The sequence below is a fragment of the Pezoporus occidentalis genome, unplaced genomic scaffold, assembly GCF_034315485.1.
Source record: "Pezoporus occidentalis ecotype Australia unplaced genomic scaffold, CSIRO_AGI_Poc_V1 ctg55, whole genome shotgun sequence".
NCBI lineage: Eukaryota > Metazoa > Chordata > Aves > Psittaciformes > Psittacidae > Pezoporus > Pezoporus occidentalis.
Genome location: NW_026915888.1, coordinates 2,793,089 through 2,801,872, shown reverse-complemented (window position 1 = coordinate 2,801,872; position 8,784 = coordinate 2,793,089). Strand labels below are relative to the sequence as shown.

Genomic DNA, 8,784 nt, shown 5'->3' with positions numbered 1-8,784 from the left:
TGGCTTTGAGATTTGGGGCAGCAGAAATAAAGCCCCCCTGTGAATTCTGTATAATATCACAATGACTGCTAAAACACAGAGAAGAGCTGTTGGACAGAGAGCCCTCCACTGTTCTGCTGCAGGCATCTCCATCTCACATGGGGTCTTCCTCTACCTTTTGGAGGCAGTCTGACAGAGCTTCAAGCTAGCACCAAGAGAGCTGTTCAGTCGATGTGAGAAAATACACAGGAATTGAATATAGCAGATGTCGTTTCACTGGGAAAAAGTTGAATATAAAAGATGCATTATTATTTATAGGCTGATTTTCCTTTTTTTCTGCTGGCCGTTTCACTTCCTGAATAAAATAACATTTTACTTTCTTAGCTACATACACACAAATGGCATTTTCCTGTTAATACTGAGAAGCCCGTATGTGAGGATGCATGCAGGGTTACAAGGCTTCCTTCCCCAGATGAATTCATTCAATACAGCTTTGCTCTAAACAGGTTCAGACCTGGCCTCCATAGTACTGAGCATCTCCATGTCTGCAGGGAAAAGTCTTTTGCTCCACAAAAGGCTTTGAAATTCACTTTGCAAGGACCATTTCACCAAGGGGTGTCTGCAGGTGCAGGAAGGTGGGGTAAGAGCTTTGTGAAGAAGCAGACCCCATCATCGCCTAAACCCATCTTGCTCTCTAAACCCCAACACTGTGCTCACCTGTAAAACAACCTGGGTTCATTGGGAATCCAGGTGAACCTTGCTGAGAAGCACAGAGGTGATGATGTTATCAACCAAGAGGGAATTCCCAGCGTGCCAACCCTCAAGGGAAGGCAAAGTACCACAGAGGAACCACAAAGCCCAGAACCAAGTACCTGGAATCCCAACTACAGCTGGGGGTGCCCAAAGATGATCTTGGATCATTTACGGTCATATATTGTGCTAAAGGAGTGTATCTGCTGAGGAGCCTCAAAACAACACAGGTCACCAAGCTCCTGTTGCAAGGCCCTGTTTTGGAGACAGCCTGTGGGTTAACAAAGAGACTTGCAGCCCTTTGCAATCAAATACAGCATCATCCCCACCACGCTTTGACCCATGCCTTTTCTGTGCTACCTAAACTCATCTTAAATCGCACCTTGAATCACATCACCGTCTGCTGATGCAGTATCAGCCCAAGAGTCCTTGCATTAACTTTCCTCTAAAAAACACATTATTGGGAACAGGATATCTCCTCCTTTTGGAATTCATAATAAGCTTTGAATTTGACTCTGCTATGGAAAGGCATATGCAGTCTGTTAACTGTAGTGGTGTTTCCCTATTGCTTGTCGGATCCCTGTGAGCATGGACTTTGGTCCATAGTTATCACCAGGCACTGGTGTGCCAATGAGCTGCTTGCTCCCCTGTCTCTGCCAGGCATGCTCCTCTCTGAAACCCACAGTGACAGTCGCAGCTGGAGTTCAGGCTGTGACAGTGAGTTCTCCCACTGTGACCTGGGTCACTGTTGAGCCTCATGCATTAGAACTGAAATAAAAAGAGGGGAAAAAAAACCCAGAGACTAATCTGAAATAAAAGCACAACTAAATGGTGTGTGAAAACTAAATTGCCATCTCACAGCTTAGTGCCCAGCCCAGAGCTGGGTGTTATCAGCACTTAGGATACAACAAGCCATTGACTCATCAGTGGCATGACAGTTAACTGCTCTGCTGACAACCATAAATCTATTCCAGCACTACTGTTTATTATTAATTAGGAGAAGGGGGGAGCTGCATCCGTAGCACAAACCAGTGGCTAATGTGAAAGGTTTTATCTGGCTTGAAAAATCACCCATTTAAATCATGCATCAAGGTCATAACACACACGGGCAGCTTCATTCACCGTGGCATCTCGATGGAGGCTGTGCCAGTTGGGAGCTTCCATGCCATGCCATTATTTCCCACCCATCAGAGAAGCAAATAAACTTTTGATTCATAATAGGAACACAATGGAAGCAAGCTGAAAACCTGCTCTGAACAGCTCTAATTAAAGGTATTAGGAGTTCAGGTACAAGCTTGCAGAGGGATAACAATATAAATCTACTCAGCGTCTACAGGAGTATTTATCACTACCTCCCACTGCTGGTACCCGTGTATGTGTTCCATCAATATTCAGTATCGCCTCCACTGTACCTGGGGTCTGTGCAATATGCTAAATTAGCTTTTTTCTATTACCATATCAAAGGTATGTTTGAAATTGAGCATCACTGTAATTTAGCTGAAATTACAGGCAGGCCGGCTCTGTCTTGATCAGTTTGCAAAACCCTCCACGTTAATCAAATAAAAGACACTGCAGATGAACAACTCAGCAAGGCAGGCAGAAAGCTGGCTGCCCTGGGGAAAGTCCTCACATGCTCTAACACTGGAGATGCAGAGATGTCTATCTGCTGCTGCAGATGGCTCTGGCCATGCTAGCACCTCGCCCACCATCCCCATCCCCTTTCCCCAGTCTCACACCCACCATCACCAATAACTCATCATCACCAAAGCAGCGCTCAGTTGCTAGAGGCTGCTCACAGTTCCTCCCACACGCCTGATTTAAAACACCATTATTTCCCCTAGATCATGCAGCAATTGATATTTCCAGGTATCTGTCAACAGCTAAAGACGGGTGGCATGGTGCAGGTGGTTTAAGACATGCAGCAGGACTGGTTAGCTCAAACTCACACACCAGCATCCCCAGCAGCAGGGATGCAGAAAGCCGGTGGGAGGCGCTTCCATGCATCCTGCTCAACTCAAGCAGCATCTATCCTGGAAGGATAAGGTACAGATAGATGGACCCATTGCCCTTCCTGGCCCTGGTGGGTGTTTGGCTCCTGGTTCAGTTCTTTGCTAGGAACATGAGCTCTTGCCTTTGTCTTCTCCAGCACCTCCACCCTTTGCTGCCTGCCTCCTGCTTTGCCTCAGACATTAATTGTTCAGTAGCAATTTCTCTTTTTTTCCCCGAGGTGACTGACTTTTGCTCAAGATCTTTCTGCTTTTGACAATCCTTAAATTATGTCCTTAAAATAAACCTCACAATCAGCAATATATAAATTATAATTTCCTTCTCCACATGCTTCAACTATTATCTTAATCAAGCAATCGCGTCACTTCACGTATAGTCCCTCATTACCCAAGTCGTGCCCTGTTTGTATTATATCATCCTTATCTGATGGCGCACCAAATCATCTGTCAAATCCTCAAAGTTCCTTAAATGTCTTCCAGTCCTTTGGCACTGCAAGAATGGATTTCTATGCAGAGCAATGCCCATTAAGGGATCTCCAGGCGATGAGGTGGCTTTCTTTACATGTCCACCACATTATCTGACTTTGGAAGTGAGAACAGAAGGAAAGCATCACTCTGCTAAATACTGGGTGACCTTGGGTACCACTTCACCTCTAAAAGAAAACTCTCTAGAGTCAGGTCTTTGCTGGGATCACTTACACAAGTGAAGCTGGCAACATTTGGACTGATGTTGGAGACATTTTAAAGCAAGTATAAACCCTCCATTGGGTGGCCATGCATTTGCCTGGGACATGGTCCTGCAGCTCAGAAGTACCCTGAGCACCAGGCAAAGAATACATCCCTGGCAGTGCTCAAAGCCAGGTTGGACGGGCCTTGGAGCAAGCTGCTCTAGTGGAAGGTGTCCCTGCCCGTGGCAGGGGTTGGAGCTGGATGAGCTTTAAGGTCCCTTCCAACACAAACCAGGCTGGGATTCTATAATGCAGACTCCTGCTTCTGTGGCCACATCCTGTGATGCTTTTCCACACAAGCACTGCTCAGAAAGCACATTTCTCACGTGGAAACACCCCATTTGTATGCTCAGAGCCAGCCTGGCCGCTCGCCCAGCACCCGGCCTCCCTTAATCCATTATTAATGAGCTAAATCAGTCTCCCGTTTTCAGGCGGCTAATTTGTTCCCACAATCATGATTCCAAATATCACACGAATAATTTAGCAAGTTATTTTAACTGTGGTTAGATAAGCCTGTTAGCCATCATAAATTTAAATAAATTACCCTTTTCTCACCCATGGAGGTGCAAAGGCAGAGCACTCTGTCAGGTGAGATACACATCCCTGCATCTTAGGTAACACAAATGGTACCTAGCGACTCAAACCTGCATGGAAGCGTGCCCTAAAGAGCCCTTCTCTGATCTGCAGCAGGGAAAAGGGAAGCCAGCCCCAGCCACCAGCCCTGCTGCCATGCCAGGGTGCATCTCAGACATGTGCAGCCATGAGATTTCAGTGTCACAAATGTCCCAAGGTGAATGATGAGCAGATTTGAGTTTGAGACCCCAAAGACGGAGAGGCTTGGCTTGGTCCTGTCCCTCAGGAGCCATCGGTTCTTGCCCAGACACCTGATTTCCTTTACAGAAGCCAAACACCTTCTTCTCTCACTTGCTTCACTCCTTTGAAAGAGCAATTCTACAGTAACTCAGGTGTATGGAGCCCTGAGGCTCCTCACTGCAAGATCCCATTCGATGCTTCAAGATTCTCCCTTCTGCATCCTTGCTCAGCAGTGAGGTGTGCTGCCAGCGCCCTGGGGCTGCGAAAGGAGAGGTAGGGCCAGGCAGTCTTTTACCACTGTCACCACTTGCTTTGACCACAGGGACTCGCCTTGCTCTAGGCAAGATGAGCAGCTCGGTGTAACCCCACATTCCTATGAGGCTCAGCCTCCTCTCATCAGACAACCAACAGAAGAGGATGCAATACTGCAAAAACCCACCCCAGAGCACAAACAGCCCATGTGAAGGAGCTGTTGTAAGCACTGGTTCTCATAAAGGTAACCCCAGTGCAGCAGTCCACGCATGCAAATCACGTCTGGCTCTCAACCCACTGTGACAGACCCACCCATGTGCTGACACACAGAGCTTTGCTGACAAGCCACGAGGCTGCTGTCTTCACCACAGCAGGATGGCAGTAAACAGCGGTAAATAATATATAGGGAATCTAATTTTAGAAGGCAGAGAAATGGCAATAATAGTTCTGGTTTAAATTGCTGGTAAGAGGTCTTTTTTCCCCAAGGATTGTAACTGGAGGTGCAAATATTTAACTGAATATTAACAAATAGACTGAGGGTTTACCAGTAACATTGTGAGGAATATGAAACCTTGGAGTTTCTGGGACTGAAACACTGTGAGGGATTAGGATCAGACAGTGAGAGGCAGAATCAGATTATCTCACATCTGCCTGTGCTGGGGCTCTTACAGCATCTGGTGTCCACCACCATGTGAAACACAGGCATGAGACTCAGCAAGGGCTGGAGTGGAGTCATGCAGGCAATTCTTAACAGCCTTGCCGCTGCATGGATGCCACTACCTGTGGGTGAAAGATGTGGAGCTCCTCAATATCACAGATCTAAAGAAGCAGCTTTAAATTAGACTGGTGCAAGTACAGAAGGAGCTGACTTTCAAATACTGCTTAGGAAGCATAGGGAATAAAAAGGCATTTTTCAGTCTAGTTGTCCAATTTCTTGTTCTTTTAAAGCAACAAAGGATACGAAACCCCTGTGAAAGGGAGACAGCCCGTGGGCTGGGATTATTCTGATTTCTGAAGCAAACACCGGATGTCAACTGCCTCGTATCCGTTGGCTACACAGACAGATTCGATAACCTGGAAAATGATGGGCTTTTCCCTTCAGGTCCATTGCTGCACACAGCACGTGGCACCGGGGCACTGGCATCAGTCACAGCAGTGATTTTCTTCAGCAGCTCTTCCCAAGTGGGCAGTACAAGGTCTGCTTTCCCAGCGAGGGGCATTGCTGGGGTCAGTGTGCTGCAGCTCCAAGTGCTGAATCAGGGCAGTGTGGGCCCCCCCCCCGGTGCTGGGAGATCCCCATCAATGGAAATAAAAGCCAACAGCACACCTAACCTAGCTGGGAAAAACACATATACCTCTGTAATAACAGGAGATGTGCAAGGGATTGACTCAGCCGCAGGCATCCTGCAGACAGAGGGGCACATGGACACTTTCCAGTCCTCCCTGGTAACTCTCATTTCCCCAGCCCATCATTTTTGTCCTTTGAATGCCATTTTCCTGCCCCTGTTCCTCGCTACCTTCCAGCTCCTGCCTTTGTCATTCTCTTCTCACTCAGGTCTGTCCTTCCCTAAATTCTCCTGCTTGTTCTCCCACCCCTTTCTCATCCATAAACTTCTGTCTCAAGATACTTTAGTTCCCTTCATCTGCCCCAGGAGAGCTGAGAAGTGGGACATCGTTTTGTGACCTTGTCCTCCATTTCAGCACCCAGTTTACTCTTCCACCATACCCATCCCTACTCGCAGCTGTGTTTAATATTGCTGAGCCCTCTTGTCTTCATTCAGCTTTGGTACTGGATCCAAATCTTTCCTTTCACTCCCTGCACAGAGAGAGCCTCTCGGATCTAAACTGAACCTCAGACCCTGCCAGACTATTGCAAGACTCAGTTAATAAATATTAGTGAAAGGCAGAGATCCCTGGATGAAAACTGCAGTGGAGCTGGATTCTGCCACGTCTCACTGACTTCTTATTATCTTATAAGGGCTTCACTGGACTGCATGAATAGTGCATGAATCTGAAGAGCTTGCTGTCATCCTCACCTTCAGCTTGAAAACATGGCTCATAGGAACGCAGACCTGCAAGATCCCTTGGCTGAGGATGGACCACACGCCTGGGAATGGACCCCATCCACTGGGAGGGAGCTGGGCCCTCACATCCCTCTGGAGTTTAGGGCAATGCAGATAAATCGCATTTAACTAAGAGGGAAACCCTTCCTGAAGTTAAGGTCAACGTAATGTAGTGCAGAAGATGGACTGTGCAGGTAAAGCAGGGATGGTCACACACAAGGTGGTGGGAGAGAAAGGATGCTGCTTTCTAGAGGGTACTTCGGTAAATAGCAAGGCAGCCGCATCCAACATCTCCAGTCACCCAGCACCCATAAAGGATGTCATTTATCTTCCAAGTAAGAAAGAAAGGCTCTCAGGTACCAGAGGAAAGCACCGAGGTTGGGGTTTTCCTCTCCTAGGAAACAAGGATAGAATGGGATCTGATGGCAACTGCTGCTGCAATTGGTGGTGCATCACTGAGCAATGAAGGGTTACTGCTTTACAGGGCTTTCCAACCGCTCCTCTAATCAGTGCAAGGTAACTCACTTGGTTGTAAGCACTTCATTATGGTATTCTAAAGGAAAACCATATCTCTTTGTTTAGCTCAGCAGCGTGAAAGTTCATACAGCTGAAACATGGGAACATCTCTCACCAGGAGAGATAGTAGCAATATAGAGAGATATTTATACAATAGAGATTTATAAATGTGAATCACCATTGGTATTTAATTTATAAGGATAATAGTACTGATATCAGCTAATTTGCTAGGAAACACTTTGTTATTGCAACGTTTGCATGGAGAGGGTGAGGAGACCCATAGGTCAGTCATTTAACCTCACTTTCCACCAGCTCCAGCATAGCTCTAGGACCCAAACTCACACCTACCCACACTCAGTACCTGGTGTCTTTTACATCTAAAGCCCAACTAGCTGGAGAATGCAGGTGACCCAAGCAAGGATGCTGGGATGCTGGGCAGTGTGTGGAAAGAACCCAGTCACAGGTTTTTGCTTTGGCTGCTCTTGGCACTGGGCATTTTCTCACCTGTAATTGTGTATTTCATTGTGTTAGAGATGCTTTGCTACCTATACCTAAATACAGCCTGATTCCTGCCCCCTTCTGTTCTCAGTCAGTGATCTGTGAAGACAGGCAAGACCTTAGAAACCATCATGAAAATGCCAGCAGGTTCCAGGGATGGAGCCTGTAATTCTTGGGCATCCCTTATCTCAGCCCCTTGATGCACTTAACCTAACTAGCTCATGCCGTGGCTCTAGAGTGCTACTGTGGAAGCAAAACTGTCTGCAGTGTCAGGCTGATGGTCCCCGAGGCTCAGACAGTGCCAGGGACTCCAATGTCCAATGTGACTCCAACCACAAAGAAGGCAATAAAAGCAATGGCTTAACTTGCCTGAAGAGCGGCAAAGTGCAAGACCTGGAAGAAGAGTTAGTGGAGGCCTAATAAATGGAAGTGGGTCCAGGGATCTCCTATGTACCACATACCTGCCGCTCCCAAACCCATGCCCCTGCAGCTGCAGGGCTGCCCAAACCACAGTTCATCTCCTGCTGCTTCCTACTAAAGCACAGAGCAGGAGATGAAGGCAAACACCAGCAGCAGAGGCTGAGAGCCTGGGGTGGGTTTGTGGCACTGGCATCTCGGTTTGGGCTCAGAGGGGAGCTGAGCAGAGAGTGCAGGTGGAGGAGGAGGTGTTCCCTCCTCACCAGCATTCAATCCATCTCTCTTTGTGACTGTTGCACTGCCAGCCAGAAATAGGTGTGTATCACAAAGCCCTTTCAGGTGTTTGCGACTCGAGCATCACAGGGCTGGTCTTGGTTAAAAGACTTTTGATGTTGCCCTCCCTCAGTTCTCTGCCTGCTCCAGCTCAGCCTTGGGTTTGTTTGGGCACTAATTCCAGCTCCACATTGCAGGGCAAAGCTTTAGCATTTTAAGAAATCCAGGGGCTGCTTGGCCCAACTGCAATCTGTGACGTACAGGCGTCCGTGAACTTCACGTTAGCAACAGGGATGAAACTTGACATTAGCAACGAGGGAAACTCTCCTTTTCCTCCAAGACCACAAGTTCTTATGACCCTAAAAGCACATCTACTGCATGTCAGCAGCACAGGGCCAACAGCACATGGAGGAGCTGCTCTTCCAGCTGGCAGAGAGCACCAGCCCCGAGGAAAGCATCCCCCTATGGCACTCACCAGCCTGCTCCAGA

At 47.6% G+C, this 8,784-nt stretch overlaps 1 long non-coding RNA gene across 1 annotated transcript; it reads right to left on the bottom strand.

Moving 5' to 3' along the window:
• Nucleotides 1-303: 303 nt before the first annotated feature.
• LOC134173801 (uncharacterized) lies at nt 304-977 on the bottom strand. Its single transcript, XR_009968404.1, has 3 exons — nt 852-977; nt 697-739; nt 304-598 (listed from the first exon to the last, which is right to left on the bottom strand). It is a non-coding gene; the product is annotated as an uncharacterized LOC134173801 (long non-coding RNA).
• Between the last annotated feature and the right edge of the window lie 7,807 nt (nt 978-8,784).